Below are 19,974 nucleotides of genomic sequence, written 5' to 3' on the forward strand. Positions count from 1 at the left end.
TCACAAAAACATGATTCCATTTTATAAAATATTTCACTTACTCCAGAAATGATTCATTCATAGGTTTGTCTGAATGAAGGAGAAATCTTGATTTTTAAGTCATTAGACCATCAGTCTCACGGTGCATTATGCAGAATGGGAATTCCCTCAGTCTCTCTCAGCAGTTTGGTCTTCTACAAAGCAAGAGAGATTGGGATAGAAGTTTTCTAAGATATCACAAAAGTGTTTAGAGAAGATTCTTGCATATAAACAAAAGAAAAGGATTCCTATTAACTTATGCATAAAAAGGAATTTGTTAGAAGAATAATTGGTAGTTTATAGAAATTATATAAAATTGGGAAAATAAGTAAAGAAACAGAGGAAACCAGGCCACCCAAGAGCCAGTCTGTTAGTACCAGACATTGGCCCTGGGTAGCCTCCTCCCCACACTACTGGGCCCTCACATTGCAGTCATCTTCAGTGATCATCTTCAATTGGCACCAGGTCCTTGCGCCACCTCCTCAAAATTAAAAACAAAACAAAAAATCCTGGTTTTAGGTATGAGATTGGAACTCGTAGGCCATGTGCTCATATCCTAATCAATGGGAGGAAAGAGGAAAAAACCACTTCTTAGGCTTCTGATCAGAATTGGCCCTGGGGCCCTGAGACCACAAACACCAAGAGAGAGGCTCCCTAAAATGTGAATACCAGTAGTTTCATAGAGCTGAAAGTAGTTTCATGTACTGATAAAAAACAATTCCTACTTAGATGTCTGCATATTGTGTTAAAACCTAAGTTACAGGGCTCCCAGGCAACATCATGAGACAGGCAGAAATCAGAAAAGAGGAAGGAGGAAGGCATGAAGTCAGAAAAGTAGAAGATAGGTAAGGAGGCAGAGAAAAGAGATAGCAAAGGGGGAAACAAAGAGTTCTCTAAAAAATATTACTTACCTCTTATTTGTGGCTGAATCAAGTGTTTGGAGCCTAAAATCCACACAATTCCTAGAATCCTCTTTAAAAAGAAGAACAAAGGGGTTAATATCCAAAATAAATAAATAACTGAAATAACCTAACAACAAACAAACAATCCAATTAAAAAATTGGCAGAGGACCTGAATAGACACTTCTCCCAAGAAGACATACAAATGGTCAACAAATATATGAAAAGAAGCTTAACTTCACCAGCTAGTCAGAAAACGCAAATCAAAACTACAATGACATACTGTCTCATACCTGCTAGAATGGCTATTATCAATAAGACAAGTAACAAGCGTTGAAGAGCTTAAGGAGGGAAAGGAACCCTCATTTAACTGGTGGTGGGAATGTAAAATGGTACAGCCACTATGAAAAAACAGTAAGGAGTTTCCTTAAAAAATTACAAATAGAGTTATTATATAACCCAGGAACCCCTCTTCTGAGTATTAACCAGAAAAATTTGAAAACATGTATATCACTATGTTCAGTGCAGCATTCTGCATGGTGGCCAAGACATGGAAACAACTGAAATTTTCTTGGATAGATGATTGAATAAAGAAGATGTGGTACACATACACAGTGGAATACAACTCAGCCAAAAGATGAAATGCCATTTGTGACAGCATAGATGGATCTTGAGAATATCATGCTAAGCAAAATAAGTCAGTCAGAAAAAGTTAAGAATCCTAATGTATTTTTTTTGTCATTCAGTGTAACCTTATTTACTGTTTATTGCACATGATTTGAGGTCTTTAATTTCTAACCACCTAAGATTCAAAAGACTTTTTTACATCAAGTTTAACATGTGTATTCATGTGTTTTTATTATAAACATCTGAATTATTCACATTGTCATAGATCCTGAACTCATAAGCCTGGACCATGCACAGGCTGGCAGCAAGCCAGGAAGCCACTCTGCAAGCAAACAGATACTCTGCATAAGGAGAAAATCATAGCACAACATTTAATGTCCAACCTGAGTCAACTCAGAATGTTATATATATTGACTTCTTAATTCATATAGTATCAGGAACTCAACTGCTTGGTTGGTGACATGGTTGACCTGGTTTCAGGAGGAATATACCTGAAATAATTAAGGAAAGGGGTGCTCAATCTTTCTTCTTGGTTGCTTGCTTCTCCCCAGCACCTTCATCTTTCTTCTCATCCTCAGCTTCTTGGGCATCTTCTCCTTCACCTTCACCTCTTCCTTCTTCCTCCTTTGCATCCTCAAATTCTTCCTTGGCACCTTCTTCTTCCTCTCCTTTCTCTACTTCAGCCACATCCTTCTCTTTTTCCTCCTTTTCAGCTTATCCATCAGATGGGCCGGGGGGGGGGGGGGCGGGGTTCGTCCTTAGCTTCCTCCACTTTTGCAGCCTCAATGGTCTCCCGCACCTCTATCTGCTCCTCCTGGATTTGGCTGGTGTATTAAGATGGGAAGGAGCAAGCAGACATCAAGTAGGAGCTAGTCTGTAAACCACCTTAGGCAGATCAACCATAGGAACTCTGGGAGTAGCTGCTGGCTATGCTTTCCATGCTGGTGAAACTGAGCTGGGTCTCCTCACCTTTCCAGAGTTTCCTGTAAGTTGCAATGTCAATATCCAAAGCCATCTACACATTGAGGAGGTCCTGGTATTCTTTTAAATATCATGCCATTTCACTCTTAGTAGTTCTCAACTCATTTTCTAGTTTTTTGATTGTGTCCTGTATAGCACTAATGTCAGTGTTTTCCTTATCTACCAGCTCTGCAGCTGTTTTCCTAGTGCTTTGTGCATGCCCCGGATTGCTTTGATCTCCAGGGTCTTAGACTTGAGCAGGTGGCAGCTGTCAGATACCTCATCCTTGGTGGTGTGCACCACGTAGGTGTTCTTGGCAGGCTCTCAGTCAGCAAGGTGAACTGGCTCTTATAGCATTCTATGGCATTCTGCATATTCTTGGCTCCCAACTTCTCGTACTGGGCTCAGATGTCCTTGAGCATGATGGAGAGGTCGGACTTAGAGAACATGTCCATCTCCACCAAGATCTGAGGATACTGGATCTGCGCCTGCAACTCAGCAATCTCCTCTTCGTGCACTTGCATCAGAAAGGCGATTTTGTCCATCAGACTATTAATGCTCTTTTTGAGCTCAGTGATGGTGAAAGCCGCCTTGTCTGCACCTTTGCATGCCTCCATGGGCCAGCCCTCTGCAACTTCATGGTTCAGCTTTTCCTGATAGCCCACCAACAGGTAGCTCCCAGTTCCTTCTAAACCCTGGTGCCTCCTAACTGCCCACTGCCCTCTCCTCACCAGGGACTAGGTACAGTGAGGTGAAGCACAAGCATCCCATTTTAATTAAAATGTTCAATTCCAGGCCAGCTCTACCTGTGTCCGAAGGTGGCCCAAGGGCAGAGACTGATCTGGAGAAACTGGATACCCCTATGTGCTCATGTCCCTGATCTTGGTCTGGACCCCACTGGCTGGTGGAGTTTGGCACTGCCTGCCCTGCCTGCATATGCAAATTTACCCACTATATTTGTTCAGTTAATTTGCATATGTGGGCATACCAAAAAGAGCATCTTGCTCTTTTATTAGTGTAGATAGATGTCACCCCAATAAATTTAATAGAAAAGGAAAAGCCTGGTTTGGCTCAGTGGATGGAGGGTCAGCCTGCAGGTTGAAGGGTCCCAGGTTAGATTCCGGTCAAGGGCATGTACCTTGGTTGTAGGCATAGCCCCAGAAGGAGGTGTGCAGGAGACAGCTGATCGATGTTTCTCTCTCATCAATATCTCTGATTCTCCGTCTCCCTTCCTCTCTCTTAAAAAAAAAATTAAATTAAAAAAGGAAAAGAGAGCAAAATTGTAAATACAAAAAAATTGGTACAAAAGTGAATATTTATTTAGAATGAGAGGAAATAGCCTAACAAATTATTAGAAATTTGGAGATTCAAGACCTTTGTTGAGATCTCTCTAGGAAATTCACTATGCATGTGAAAAAGGCCCCTCCACTACAGTACTCTGTGGCTCCTAGCAATACCCTCTCTCACAGGGGTACACAAAGCTTCATCAGCAGCTCTGGGAACCTTCCTTGACTTCCCTCTTTACTTTATTCAGAAGGACAGGACCTATTAGATGTTCATCCAGACTTTCATTAAAACACATTGGTTGAGGATGTATTCTATGTCAGTTCTACAGAAGATACAAAAGTGAATAAGTCAGAAATAGCTATTTCCCTGTAGTAATTAACATATCAGTAGACAGAAAAGACTTTCAAGGTAAGGTGAGAATGTTTGAGGCCATAATCACTCCTCTATCCAGTTCACTAAGGAGCAAACACATCTTCTTACACAGCTTTGCTAGAACAGGGTGTTTCATTATATATGGGACATCTGTACTTCAGACTCATAAATAAAATTCTATATAATAAAAGCCCAATATGCTAAGTGTCCAACTATTCATTCAACCATTCAACTGGTCGCTATGATGCACACTGACCACCAGAAGGCAGATGTTCTGACCATTAGGTTAGCTTGCTACTGTGGTCTGGCCAATTGGGACTGGACAAGATGGGCTGGACATGCCTTGGAGCCATCCTGCAGTCCCTCCCTGGCCCCACTCATGCACTGGTTGGGGTCCCTTGGTTTGGATTGTGTCCTCTCACAATCCAGGACCCCTCTGGGGGTGTTGGAGAGCTGGTTGCAGGCCGATCTCTCAGGCCAGACCAAGGGACTCCCCCAGTGCATGAATCTATGCACTGTGTCTCTAGTACTGTATAATATTGATTGACTATGTACATAAAGCCAGAATTTAAAATTAGAAACTAAACTATGTGATATTCTCTTTCTCTGTATGTGATATGCAGAGAAGTGGTAGGAGGGAATGGCAGAGAAGTGGTAGGAGGGAATGGGAGAGGGGCAGCTGTGTGACACAGTGTCAAAGGCCAGAGACCACTCACAGAGAAAATGATGTTCTTGGGGAACAGCTGGGAATCCCTCATGTCCCACAATCCCAGATAAGCTGGAACTTCCCAGAGCACACCAGGAGTCTAGAAATTCAAGAAAAAAATATCTTAATGAATATTAGTTAAAATGCATGACTTGAGAAAAATTGCTCAGAGAAAGCACTCACACTTCTCTTAATGACTAAATTTTTGCAACAGCTACCAGATATTGGGTCTATAAAGGTTGATATATATCACATGCCTATATGCACATGCACAAAATCATAGACATAAACACACATCTATTAAATACACATCCCAAGTGAAAGTAGTGCATAGAGTATGAAACATGTATCTTAGAGCATGTCAGCCCTTCTCAAACATCCTTGAAGCCAAAATATAATTCTGGGAACATGCAATTATCCCTTGTTTCTGAAGCATCCTACTTAAAAGGATTTCTTCTAAAACATTTCCTATAATCAAGTCATTTACACCAGGATGGGAGATAAAAAGGTGGAATTCTGAGTGTTTATTTAGGAAAATAGCCTGCATTTATATCAGATCAAGGTAAAAGTTTGTGTCAAATGGTTAAAAAATGGTGGAAATTGTTTTTTTACTCTTCAAATTTTTATTTCCACTAGATTCATTGGGAGCTGGTTTCTTTGACTTGAGACTGTCCACTATCCCATGTCTGAAACTATGTGTTGCTTCACATGCTTTGTTGCATGGTCATTTTATCAACCTGAATCAGACACATTGTAACCATTCTCCTTTGTGCTGGCTCACAGACCACCCTGAAAATGAAAATGCACTGTGCACCACAGTCTTGACACCACTGCTCACCGGGGTTCGCTTTAAGATGTGACAGCTTCAGCTGTACCATAAACAGAATGGACACACAACTCAAGTATTTGTGGTCACAGTTGGGGACAAAAGGAGCTTCTGAACCTCAGGAGGCAGCCTTCTTCTTACAGCATATTACAAGAAATGTGATATTCCTTATTGACCTCAGGGGTCTTAGAATAAGAAAGGGAAAAACCATTCTTTTCAGTACCCAGCTAAACAAACAATGCAAGGAGGCAAGTTATATACACAAAATTTAGACACCCGCTGTCTTTTCTTCTCCAGTTACCACCATGAATGCATACTGCCAGCAGGCCTAAAAGGCAAATCAATTTAGTCACTAAGATTCAGATGAAGTCATAGCAGTATTTTCACTTTACTGAAGAACTTAACCTGTCACAAAATATATTGCTCTGTGTATATACCAAGCAATGCCTCATTTATGATTTGGGTGAAGAATGCGCTAACTCACTTCCAGGAATCTTCTAGATGAATGACGTTCCCCACTAGTATGCTAGAACTTTTTTAAAACTTAATTTTTAGCCCCGGCTGGTGTTGATAAATGTCGACCCTTGCACCTAAGCTTTGAGGGTTTGATTCACAGTCGAGGGCATGTACCTGCGTACCTGGGCTGTATGTTGGATCCTTGGCTCCTCTGGCCAGAGACATTTGGGGGGGAAAAAACAAATGGATAATGGGTGTGTCTCTCTCACGTTCCTCTCTCTCTCTCTTTCTCCTACCTCCTCTCTCTCTCCCTTCCACTCTCTAAAAATTCATGAAAAGAAAATCATTGAGTGAGGATTAACAACAAAAAAGTTAACTTTTCTTTTCCTAGTAGCCTTTTTAAAAATATAAATTAATATTCCCTCTGTTTTCTCTCTTAATCACACATTTTATAGCTCAGATTATCCCATAAAGTCTGCCCTACTATTACCAATGTAAAATCAATAGACATATAAAGCATAATAATTCAAAATCAGGCTCAGTAAGGTTTGTTGTCTTTTAAATTGTATACCCAATGATAAAAACCAGGTCATGTAGCCTTTTAAATTGTATACCCAATGATAAAAACCAGGTCATGTTTATGCCAGCAAAGTCTATTCCTCAGAAAATGACTGTGCATCTACACATCACTATCTTTTCTTCTGATTACTTACCCTCACCCTACCTCCACCACCAAATATTTTAGGAAACTTGGGCTTTACCTATTTGTCTTGAGCACCTTCCACACACCCATGAATCATTCAGTATACCCAACCCATGTCTCTTTTCGGATATCAGAAGTTTTCTGTGAACTGTATCTTAGCTTAGAATGTTCTCTTCTTTTCCTTCCATAACATCAACACCTCCCCCTGACAACATCCTAACCCCACCCAGGTCTTAACCCACAGCAAAAATTACTCATTATGATTAAAGTTGTAATGCAAATTTTCAATTTTATTTCTTTTTTTTAAGCAAAAGAAAAAGAGAGTGCATGAATTTGCAAAAATTAGAAGAATGGTAGTGTTGAGTGCACCAGGTACTTTATACTCATGATTTCATGTGTGCTAATGATCAGGTTTATTGTCACCTATGTTGATCCTTTGATGATGTAATAAAGCTGCCCTGGGAGTTTTGAGGAGTGTAAAGAGTGTGTTCACTCTGCCATGGCTGGGAAATAAGTATCAACTTGACTGGCAATTTTGATCCACTTGTGGTGCCTGCTTAGCGTGCTGTGTAGAGAAGGATATGGTGGCCAGTTCTAGGCTTCATCAAGATTGTAAGCTTTTGTTAGCCATGCCCGTCCTGTGCAAATGATGGAATTAGCAGCTTATATGGCATGGCTTTTCTAGTTCAATCTTTTACACAGTAGCCTCCAACTATCAAGATTCTTGAGCTCTTCTTTCTCATTTGTACCTGATACTGCAATGTCTTCCACATCAAGCTTAAGGTTGTCCACTAACCAGGATCGCTCAGGCTCCCTGTTGATGTGATTTATATTTTTTCTCTGTTTTTTAAATTTACCTTTATTGTTGAAAGTATTGGTATCTGAAGACCAACTATTGGCACCACGTGCCTCTGCAGCCAAAAGAAAGTAGTGTCATCAACAGAAAATGTCTGAAGACCAACTGTTGGCACATTGTACCTCCAAAGCTGAAAGAAACCAGCGTGTTGTCATCAGAATATGTCTAAAGAACAGCCATCAACAAGTACTACCAATACTGGTAGGAACTGCCTTCACATCAAAAGTGAAGTAAATGAGGATGAAATTATCAAACATAAATGTGGTAGAATGATTGTTAACATGTAAATTTTGCCTATCACCAAATTTATATGATAAAAAATCATCTGAAGAAAAATTTACTCAATGTTGTAGCAAAGGTAAAGTTTGTCCAAATGATATACATTTTCCAGAATACCTGGCATATTTTTTAAAAATAATGATAAATGGAGATTCTCATTTATGATAAATTTTCCAGTAAAAATTTTATGGAAAATATTTGTTCAATAGTTCTTTTGCTTTTGCTTCAATGGATGCAAATATTGCATCACCATCAGGATATGAGGTGTGTTTTAGAATACACGGACACGTTTAGTATCACCATATTGGAACTTTACATTCTTTGGATGGTATTTCTTAGAAGTTTTCTCAACTATTTATTTTAGATATGGTCAAAGTGATGAGTAAAAGATTAGTAATGCCAGAAAACCAAGGTTGCTCAGAAAAACTTATGATCAACATCAACAACCTCATTCATGAAAAATAAACAAATTAAGAGAATCATACAAGATGCTACATGAGGTAGAAAAGGAAACCCAATCTGAAGCAGCAGCAAAAGGTATTTCTCTCATAGAAGTAACAATGGTGATTAAATATGATCATAGTAATAATGAATACAAATTCTCTACATATAACTGAGGTTGTTGTCATATTCAGAAATGAGGATGGAAAATGTCCTTTTGGAAGGGACTTGCTCATTCATTGTAAACTAGATCCCAATAATCTGAATGCCAGTAAAATGAAACAAATCAGTATCCTGTTTCCTACATTAGATGCAATTACATATCCTATTCTTTTTTTCCACATGGTGAAAAAGGCTGTGAAACAGATATTGCATTTAAGACTCAGAGATGACTATAATTGACAATGACACTAGACAAAATGTAAGGACATGAGTCACACAAATACAGTATTATGGATTTCTTCTCTCTGTCTGGGATATGTTCAATCCTATTTTAAATGCAGGAAAGTTAACTCAACAGTATATTGTCAATTCATTTTAAAAAATGGAAGCCAATTGGATAAATTTCATTAAAGCAAGCCAATCCAAGTTGAGAGTTGAAAAATATAGTGGTTTGATGGATTATCTCACATCGAAATCTGAAAATTACAATGTGCCAATTTGCCGATTGGTAAAAAGATAATAATTCCATCATCTTTTGAGGGTAGCCCCAGAAATATGCAATGGCAATATGAGGATGCTATGGCAATTATAAAAAAGTATGATAAGCCTGATTTATTCATAACCATAACATGCAACCCCAAATGGGCAGATAGTACAAACAATTTATAATGTTGGCAAAAAGTTGAAAATAGTCCTGACTTGGTAGGCAGAATTTTTAATATTAAGCTAACTGTTCTTTTAAATAATATATATAAATTTCACTTATTTGGCAAAGTAATAGCTAAAATTCATGTCATTGAATTTAAGAAACGTGGGACTGCCTCACACTCACATATTATTGATATTAGATAGTGAATCCAAAGTATGAACAAAAGATGACAGAAATTCTGGATGAAGACCAGTGTACTAAACTTTTACAAATTGTAAAATCAAATATGGTACATGGACCATGTGGGATACAAAATCCAAATAGTCCCATGTATGGAAAATGGAAAATGTTCAAAGGAATATCTGAAAGAATTTCAAAATTGACCATTGGAAATATTAATGGATATCCCAAAAAGAAAAGAAGATCTGGTATTACCATGTCTATTGGAAAAAATTTGTTGATAACACTTGGATTGTCCCTTTTAACCCATATTTGTACCTTAAGTACAACTTACTCTGTGCATTGATTAAAAGTGTCAAATATTTATTTAAATACATCTATAAATGGCATGATTGTGCAAATATTCAAATTTCTGAAAAAAATATTATCAATCATGACAAAATACAGGATTTCATTGTCTCCAGGTATGTGAGCACTCCTGAGGCTGTTTGGAGACTTTTTGCAATGTGAATGTATGGCCAATCTCATGCAATCACAAGATTAGCTATTCATTTTCCAAATGATAAGAATTTGTATTTTCATACCGATGACTTTGCTGAAGTTATAGATAGGGCTAAAAGGCATAACTCAACTTTGATGGCTTGGTTCTTATTGAATAGAGAAGATTCTGACATTCATGATTATTATTATTAAGAAATTTCATATCATTATCCATACTAATAAAAGCCTAGGCAGTCTTCGCACCCTCGTAAGATGGCTGCCCCCATGTTGTCACAAGATGACTGCCAGGGGAGGGCAGTTGAGAGTGATTAGGCCAGGAGGGGAGGGCAGTTGGGAGCCATTGAGTTGGTAGGGGAGTGGTTAGGGGGTGATTAGGCCACAGGCAGAAGCAGTTAGGGGCAATCAGGCAGGCAGTCCCAGATTGTGAGAGGGATGTATGACTGCAGGTTTAGTTTTGATCCTGCAGGCCTAAACAGGCAGTTGAACATCCCCCAAGGGGTCCCAGATTGGAGAGAGTGAAGGCTGGGCTGTGGACACCTCTCCAGTGCACAAATTTTGTGCACAGGGCCTCTAGTGTTTTTAATAATTCTTTGTGGACAAAACACCAAATGGAAGGGAATAAAGTATCAGTTAAATTGTTCACTGTGAGCTTTTGAGAACCAAAACAATATTACCTTAGACTTTTGCTTCTGCCTGAAAAAGGTGCAATAAGTTTTGTTGATCTCTGAACAGATATGGAAGCAAACCAATAAACGTTAATTGTAAAGTCTAGGTGATTGGCACATTACTGTTCACTGTGCAATTATTTCAACATTTTGTTATGTTGGAAATTTGAATAACAACATTGTTGGGAGGAAATTGTGCTTATGGTAATAATTAATAATCAATGATTGGTACATAATAGAATTGCCTAAAAATAAAGTACATGAACTTTCATGGATATGATATAATTTAATACACTATACTGGTTCCTCAGGTTTATTTTTTACTCACTTTCACATTTCTGCTTACTCAATATGAAATGGTAAAATAAATGGCATATAGTTAACATATTTTAAGAGCCTTTGAAAGATAATGTTAAGCTTTTTTTTGATGGCTTGCTTATTTTACCTTTGCTTTTTTATTATATTGAAGTTGGGGCAGCAATAAAACACAAGTGACTTTTCCCTAAAATACAAATCCTATCTAATACAAGAGTAATATGCAAACTGACTGTCACTCCAACCCACAAGATGCAGCTCCCATGTGATCAAAGATGGCTGCCCATATGTGGACACAAGATGGCCACCACAAGATGGCCAGCAGGGGAGGGCAGTTGAGAGGGACAAGACTTGCAAGGGAGGGTAGTTGGGGGTGACCAGGCTAACAAGGAAAGACAGTTAGGGGCAATTGGGCTGACAGGGGAGGGCATTTGGAGGTGACCAGGTTGGCAGAGGAGGATAGTTAGGAGTGATCAGGCCAGCAGGGGAAGGCAGTTAGGGGAAATTGAGCTGGCAGGGGAGGGCAGTTGGGAGTGACCAGGCTAGCAAGGGAAGGGAGTTAGAGATGGCTGAGCTATCAGGGGAGGGCAGTTGGGAGAGACCAGGCCAGGTAGAGGAGGACAGTTAGGGTCAACCAGGCCTACATGGGAGGGCAAATGGTGGTGATCAGACCTGCAGGGTAGGACAGTTAGGGGTGAGCAGGCCAGTAGGATAGGGAAGTTAGGAGCAATTGGGCTGTCAGTGGAGCTGTTAGGCATCAATCAGACTGGCAGGGGAGTGGTTAAGGGGTGATCAGGCTGGCAGGCAGGTGAGCGGTTGGAAGCCAGAAGTTCTGGATTGTGAAAGGGATGTCCAAATGGTGGTGGGATCAGGCCTAAATGGGCAGAGGGACATTCCTTGAGGGGTCCCAAATTGGATAGGGTGAAGACTGGGCTAAGGGACTCCCCCTTCCCCATGCACAAATTTTGTGCACTGAGCCTCTAGTCTAAGATAAATCAACATTATACTTGACATTGACTTTGAATTCCAACCACAATATATTCCTTTAAAATGCAAAAGTGATCTAATTAGTTTGTATAAATCTGAGAGAAACTGCAAAATTAATGGTAGGCAATTGGCAGATATTTGAAATTCAAATCTGTCTCTATTGGTTGAATCACATTTAAAAAAATGAATGTACTATAGTAATGACCCAGGTTATAATGGGTCCTGGAGAACTGATGAAAGACTTGCAATGATAGAATCAGGAGAAAGAAATGGGTGGTGATCTTTTTTCTTATTAAAGAATCAGATGAATGTTTAGCCAACTTTTTTTGAAGTGAAGGAAATAATCTCACTAAATTTAATTGAAGTGGCTCATAGAAAACATGAATATTTTACAAATATTCATTCAGTACCTAAACTGCAATAAGCAATCTAAGTAATTTGCTGTCTTACTTCTGGGCTCTGGGAGCTTCCTACTTGTGTCAGTTGGGGAAACAAAAATGACTTCTATATCAACATAGGAGAGTGGATTGAAAATTGGTCCTGATGGGAAAAGCAAGTAGAGCTTGGCATGGACTAATTCAGAAGCTTATCTGCAGCAGTGCCCAGGGTCTTGGCAACATTGGCTGTATGAAAAATGCCAGGAGAATCATGAACATTTGACTTCTTAAAACAACAGAATTCTATTTAATAGATTGTTCTGCACAGTTGGGCAGACAATGGCCATAGTCTGTCTTCTGTGGTAAGTGTTCAGACCATAAAATTAATTGAAGATGAGAATGACATGAGCAAGAGTCCAGAAGAGCAGTTCACTGAAAAGAAAGCCAAGGCTCTGACAATGAATCTAGTTCCAACTGTTCTACAGTGATATGGTTGGGAGAATTGAATTGCCTGCTATTATTTTTAAATACTTAAAGGAATGGAAGTCCAGCTTCTTGAGATTCATACATAAATCATCACAGAGCAGCCTACATTCTGCACAGAGGAAGGCATTTAAAAATGTGAGAGCAGGAGCCCACTTAAAAATGGAGCTAGATAAACCTGTCAGTGGACATGGGATGTCAAAGGGTAGATGGTTGAGATCTTCTCTGGGAGCCATCAACCCAAATTCAGCCCCAATTGTGGAAAACACTGACAGCATCTGTTTGCCTTTCAACAGCACCCCCAAGGCAGCTGTTCTCTGATTGTGGGGCCACATTGGCAGCACGCCTTCCCGTGTTTAATGCTTTACAGTCACTGCTATGTGTGAGAACAGGTGTGGAGGTTAAAAGGGCAAGACCCATCTATTTAATTTTTATCTGAGGATCATGATGAGAACAAGCCCTTATAATTTATTGATCCAGGTGACACAGTGATGAGAGCATGGAGAGTGTTTAGGCTCAAGATGTTGCTCAGCTAGTCACCAGCAGTGTGCCCTGGCTGAATCCCACCCTTGCAGCTGCAGGTTCATTCCATGTGGAGGAGGGGTGATAATGATTTGACTCCTTAAAGGCTTAGGTTGTTGTGGGGAGTGATAAGTGTATTGTATGATGTCTGATAGATTAGAAGTGTTCAGGACAATTTTGTTATTTTCATAACAATATTCCAGAGCATTTTCTTTGCATACATCAATCTTTTAAACCATAAGAAGTAGTTATTATTATCCTTTTTACCCATGAGACAACTAAGGCTCTGATGAGTTGTTTGTAAAAAGGCCTCAAGCTTGTAAAAGATGGAGTCTCCATTTGAAGTTAAATGTGTCTGGCAGTTAACATGATCTGGTCCTGGTGTTAACTCTGAGAGTCCATTGTTCAGCATATCCCTTAGTCCTGGGCAGACTGGGCAGTTGTAACCACAGTTCTGGTTCCAAGTCCTATTGCTTCCCAGTTTTCCATAGATGGCACCATCATGATCCAGTCTTAGCTTCTCCTCACTGATTTTGTTTTCATTTCTATCTTGATACATTTCACATATACCAATCAATGATAACAAAGTTACAAAAATGCCTTGGGACCAGGTTGTATTAAAACATAAATGTACAGATTGAGCAAAGATGATGTAAGCCAGGACTACACCATTCAGAACCACATTCCTGTTTTTTTTGTTTTTTGTTTGTTTTTTAAGAGATCAAGATCATTTGTCTTCTTCTGTACAAGAGAAAATGGCTACTTACTGTCATACCTTATTATAGGGAAGAACATTTAGTGGTAAAAACATATATTTTTAAAAGGTTGCACTTAAGAGTTGAACTTGTCAACTTTTCCTAAACTGAAGTTAGGAATACGCGTCATTAGGAAGGAACACAAAGCTTAGTGGTACAATCTGTGACTGTTTAAAAAAAGCCCTGCCTTGTCCCCACCCTCATTGGCACAGGAACAGAAACACTGTGTTCATCCTGTCCAAAAAGTTCCATCACAAGTTGGGTAAATCCACTCAACATAGACACATTCCAAATATTTGCTTACTGGGTGGCCATAATTACTTAAAATAGAAATTTAGCTAGTTGAAATTTTTAGTAACTTTAATATTTTCACTGATTTTTAGCTTCAACCTGTATATACTTATATCTGCAAAATATGATTTTGAAAGTTCATGTCCAGGCAGTAGAATAATAACATCTGTGAAAACTAACAAAAGCTTAAAGACATGGTGCTTTTTATTCCATAGAAAAAAATGTGGAATTGATTCATTCTTGAGCTGGAATATATTTCCACATGAAAATAAAATTTTCCTTCAGTTTTAGAGGGAGTGTTTATTGTGAGAAAACCATCCAAAAAGGGGAAAACGTTTTTTTCTCACTAGGCATGTGAAATGGCATAGAATAGCATGAGGGATATTGGGCAAAATACCATGGCATTCAGGAAACAGAGCTATGTTAGTAATCTGGTGTTCACTTTGACCCAGACCAATGAAATCCAATGATGACCTTTGTCTGTAAATGATAAAATATGTTAACAAACTTAAATAGATTTTGGCTAGCACTCAGAAGATGACATGTATTTCCTGTGTATTATTATGGGAAAAAATAAACAAATATGTGAGTAAATTCTCAATGAGAGGAATAGAAAATCATGATATGGTATTTTTTCAGCTATCCTCTCTTATAGCAAATCAAAAAAAATTTTTTTTCAAAGCAAAGGAAGAGTTTTAGCATATATCAAGTGTCCCCTGTTTTTCATTCTCTGTGGTTGTGATGGCACATAGATATTCCATTCATTCTCAGAAGCATGCCTGTATGGTGAGTATAACCACTCTTACTTTCCAGTTATGAATCCAGGTATAGAGAAGTCACACAGCTCTCTTAGGGATCCTTGGGAAACCCTGAGGTCTGGCCTTAGCATTACCTGTGACCCTACTGAAATGCTCATCATTGGCTCCACCAGATCTATTATTCAGAATCTGCATAGAACACCATTCCAGACGATTCTCTTTTTCTGCAGGGATGGACTTTCTCTTACTACCTGTGTGCTGTTTATTTTTTTGTTTTTTTTGTTTTTTTGTGTTTTTTTTTTAATACATGTTATTTATTTTTCAGAGATGAAGAGAGAGGGATAGAGAGTTAGAAACATCGATGAGAGAGAATAATCAATCAGCTGCCTCTTGCACACCCTCCACCGGGGATGTGCCCGCAACCAAGGTACATGCCCTTGCCCGGAATCGAACCCGGGACCTTTCAGTCCATAGGCCGACGCTCTATCCACTGAGCCAAACCGGTCCCGGCCACCTATGTGTTTTTTAATAAATATCTTTGGGACACAGAAAAAGGCATCCTATGTTCAGATATAACTAAATCAGTCTATTAGTAGGTGAAAATGTTATTTTAATTTTTTAACAATGAGATTAATTTTAATAAAATACAACTTACCTATAATGCATATTCATAGATTATGTTTTAATGATCAAAACTGACACAGATTAAATTTGTTCTGTACTAATTTCTTACTTTTTAAACTGTCTCATTATTTTACGTTGAATCCAGAATAAGTCAGTAAAATATTCCCAAACTCTTATAACCCATTCTAGCTTTGGGGATGTTATTGCAAAGACAGTTTATTATTGCTGGGGAAAAACTGGGTGATCAAACTCCACATATATAAAAATACAAGTGATAGCCCAATCAGCAGATTTACTTTGTATATTTTGCTGTGTTGTTATATGGTTTTAAAAAATATTCACTTTTTTCTAGGTATGCAATGTTGTCAATCCCCCTAGTAGTTCTGATGTGTTAATATTTAGAATCAACCAAATTTTTTCATACAAATATAGTAATGCCAAACTATGGAATCCCGTATTTCTAAAAAGAATAAAGCATGGAATAGGGCTCCTGAGGTCAATTGTCACATGATATCCTAAAGCTTAAGAAGCCCTTTCTCTCTGTTGGACATACATGGCTATGTTTTGACATAATCAGAGATCAGAAAATAGAATCTTCTTTTTTTTTCTGTTGTAAATAAATATTTGAATTAGATTTTGTTCTGCAGAGACCAGATGTCTATGGCAGGTCAAATGATTGTGGGAGAATTTTAATAAACAATGAAATTATCTTTTCCTATTTTCTGTTAGCAAATACTGAAATTTTTCACACTATCTCAGATAAACTTTTAAAAAATAGATATTTCTATTTATTTCAGAAAGGGAGGGAGTGGGAAGGGGAGATAGAAACATTAAAAGCATCAATGATGAGATAGTCATTGATTGGCCACCTCCAGCACACCCACGCTGGAGATTGAGCCTGCAACCTGGGCATGTACCCTGATTACCATGACATCCTTGTTCATAGATGGATGCTTAACCAATGAGCAACACCGGCTGGGCTGATATAAACTTTTAATGTCATTAATAAATAGCTGGGTAAAAAACAGTCATTTGAAACTTTTCTGGAGACAATAGTATTTGTTTTTCATAGAGTAACATTTAATAAAACCAAAATCAATATCTAAGGGGTATAATTGTCTTCTGCCCACCTCAGACTCATTGCGTAAGTAGATGGAAAGCAGTGCTGTTGGGAATCATGGCATTAATTCCCCATTAGACCACTTCTCCCTTGCCCTAGGAATTCACAGTGTACTTCAAAGCCTTGCTGGTCCACAGAGCTATGAGCCCTCTGACAATCACAGCCCCAGGAGTTTGCAATCACTTTGATCAGATAGTGTAGTTACAACTGCTTTGAAGTAAGCAGAGGAAGTGAATCAGAGAGCAGGGTCCTTTTGTTTCCCTGGCTGGTGACCCATCTGCAGATCACAACCCTGGACACTCAACAGTGGTTCTCACCCTGCTGAACTGCATTAATTGCCTGGGCAGCTTTTAAAGCATACTGGCTTCTAATGTTCTGATTTAATTAGTCTAGGGTGTGGCAATTTTTATAAAGCTCTCCAAGTGATGCTGGAATCACTGTGCTTAAACTTTCCATTTGGAATAATAAGCATTTTCAATAGAGCAATAAACAAACACTCCCATCTTGAGGAAAAATAAAAGAAGGAACTTACTCTAGCTCATGATGTGGTGCAAAAAAACAAGACAAACAAAAGAAAGAACAACTAAACCCTGAAGGCAACAACAATAAAAAGAGAACATAGAGAAAGAACTAATCTTTGTTTTTGAAGTTCTAATAAGAGAGCCCCACCTAATAATATTCAAAAGAATATATAAGCCCAGATAAATCTTGATAATCTTCAAGTCATTCCTATGCAGATTGCCCAGAGGCAAAACTCAGATAGAAAAATGACATCTCATCAAATATCATTACAACATCAAAAACCCAAACTTACTGGACTCCTACAATAATCTACAATGGAATTCTTTCCTTATGACACAGCATAATACCCATTTTCATATGTCTTGTTATCATCTGATCCCTGTTTCCCAGTGAAGCCATCCAAATAGCTTTAATTCAGCTCCTTGTTGCTGAATAGTTCTCAAATTCCATTTTCTATGAGTTATTCTTTATTGCCCTATTGACTGGTACAGAGAACTGACTTTGATTGATTCCTCTGATTCAAATTTATAAAAACAATAGACAAGCAGAATTGTTTGATGCCTGATGTCAATAGATATAACAGAAAAAAAAATAGCAAAAGCCAAAAGCTAAAATGTGTAGCTATCCCAATTTTTCCTCCTTTACTGTTTACCTAAATTATTTTTGCTTCTATTCCCTTAAGACAGAAGTGCTCTCTTCTCCTTACATTTTCTTAGATCTTTAAATGGCCTAGAGGGTTGACTTTAACAAAGAGCAAAGAACACCTCACATTTCTGGTATTACACAGGTATAAAAACTAAGTTATCAAAGAGTGCACAAGGCTTTCAAGAAAGAGAAACTTAGTCAACACCATGTTGAGAGTAGAAGCAGCTGGAATAACACCATCCTTCATTCCTTCTTAGGAACATCCTCACTGGTCTGGGAGAGTCTGTGTCCTTCTCATGTTTCCTGACTACTTCACAGTCATTTCCATTTAGGGCCCCTGCCTAAATCACAACCTCTCATCACTGATTCCACCTTCAAGAATATAAGCCAGGATGTCTCAAGGAAATGAGTCAGTGTTGGCGGCATGTTGGCTCAATCTTCTGTTGCCATTGAGTATATGTCTGCAGGTATTGTCTCCTTATGACAATATGACATATGGTTCAACATCCTCACATGAAAAAAGGTTGACTCCTTAGTCTCATGTTCTTCCCAATTTTCTATTTCCCATTTCAGTTTTCCTATAAAAACCTATTGATTTATTGGGATATCATGACATGCTTAGCAGTCAGGGGCACAAATAAAAAATAATTATTAATTTAGGTTAATAATGTTAGTCAGCTCAATAAAATAGCATAAGAAAAAGAAAATGTTTTGGGTCAAATTATAAGTACAATAGATTCTTATTTGGTCTTGAATTCTCATAAAGTTCCAAACATGTAGTAAACTAGAGTCCCAGTGCATGAATTTGTACACTTGCGGGGAGCATCCCTCAGCCCAGCCTGCTCTCTCTTGCAGTCCAGGAGCCCTTGGGGGATGTCCAACTGATAGCTTAGGCCTGCTTCCTGCAAGGAACAGGCCTTAGCTGTCAATCAGACAGCCTTAGCACTGCCATGGAGGCAGAAGAGGCTCCCACCACTACTAATGTGCTCACCAGCCATGAGCACAGCTACAGGCTTAGTGGCACTCCCTCTGTGGGACCACACTAACCACCAGAGGGCTGCTCCTGCATTGAGCATCATAGAGACCATTCGTTCCATCATAATTCCATTGTCAGGCCAAAATCGGCTCTCCAACATCTCCTGAGGTGTCCCAGATTGTGAGAGGTCACAGGCCTGCCAAGGGGGCCCCACAGGTACGTTATTGGGGCCAGAGAAAGACGTGGGAGATTTGCCAGCTCGCGAGGGACTATGAGAGAACTCCAGAGTGTCCAGCCTGTCTCATTCAGTCCCAATTGGCTGGACCCCAATAGCAAGCTAATCTACTGGTCAGAGCATCTGCTCCTTGGTGGTCAGTGCACATCATAGCGACTGGTCAACCAGTTGATTGTCTGCTTCCTGGTGATCAGTGCACATCATAGCAATCGATCAACTGCCTGCTTTCTCATGGTCAGTGCATGTGATAGCAAGTGGTTGAGTGGCCTAACATTTCTTAACAAAGCATATTATACTTTGATTGATTGAATGGCTGACCAGATGACTGGACACTTTGCATGTTAGGCTTTTATTACATAGGACTAGAAGCCCAAAGCAAAAAGATTTGTGCTAGAATGGGCTTTCCTTTCCCTGGCTGCCGGCATTGCCTTTCCAATCTGGCCCAGTCCCTTTCTGCTTAGGCCGTGGTACCACCTCTTTCTGTTCTAGTCCCGCCTTCCCACACTTCCCAGAGGCCCTGAGAGACTGAAGGTGGGGCAGAACACCTGTGTTGTTGCCATGGTGAAGAAGCAAGCATCTTGCCCCTGTCACTCAGCACCTGTGTATGCAAATTAACCTCCATCTTTGTTGAGTTAATTTGCATATCACTCCTGATTGGCTGGTGGCGTGGTGAAGGTATAGTCAATTTACATGTTTGTCTATTATTAGGTAAAACTAGAGTACTGGTGCATGAAATTCGTGAATGGGGGAGGAGTGCTCCTCTCAGCCCAGACTGC

At 39.2% G+C, this 19,974-nt stretch overlaps 1 pseudogene; it reads right to left on the reverse strand.

The window, feature by feature from the left end:
* Nucleotides 1-1,851: 1,851 nt before the first annotated feature.
* LOC118720046 lies at nt 1,852-13,831 on the reverse strand (annotated as a pseudogene).
* Between the last annotated feature and the right edge of the window lie 6,143 nt (nt 13,832-19,974).

The sequence above is a fragment of the Pipistrellus kuhlii genome, unplaced genomic scaffold (genome assembly GCF_014108245.1).
Source record: "Pipistrellus kuhlii isolate mPipKuh1 unplaced genomic scaffold, mPipKuh1.p scaffold_m20_p_1, whole genome shotgun sequence".
Classification (NCBI taxonomy): Eukaryota; Metazoa; Chordata; class Mammalia; order Chiroptera; family Vespertilionidae; genus Pipistrellus; species Pipistrellus kuhlii.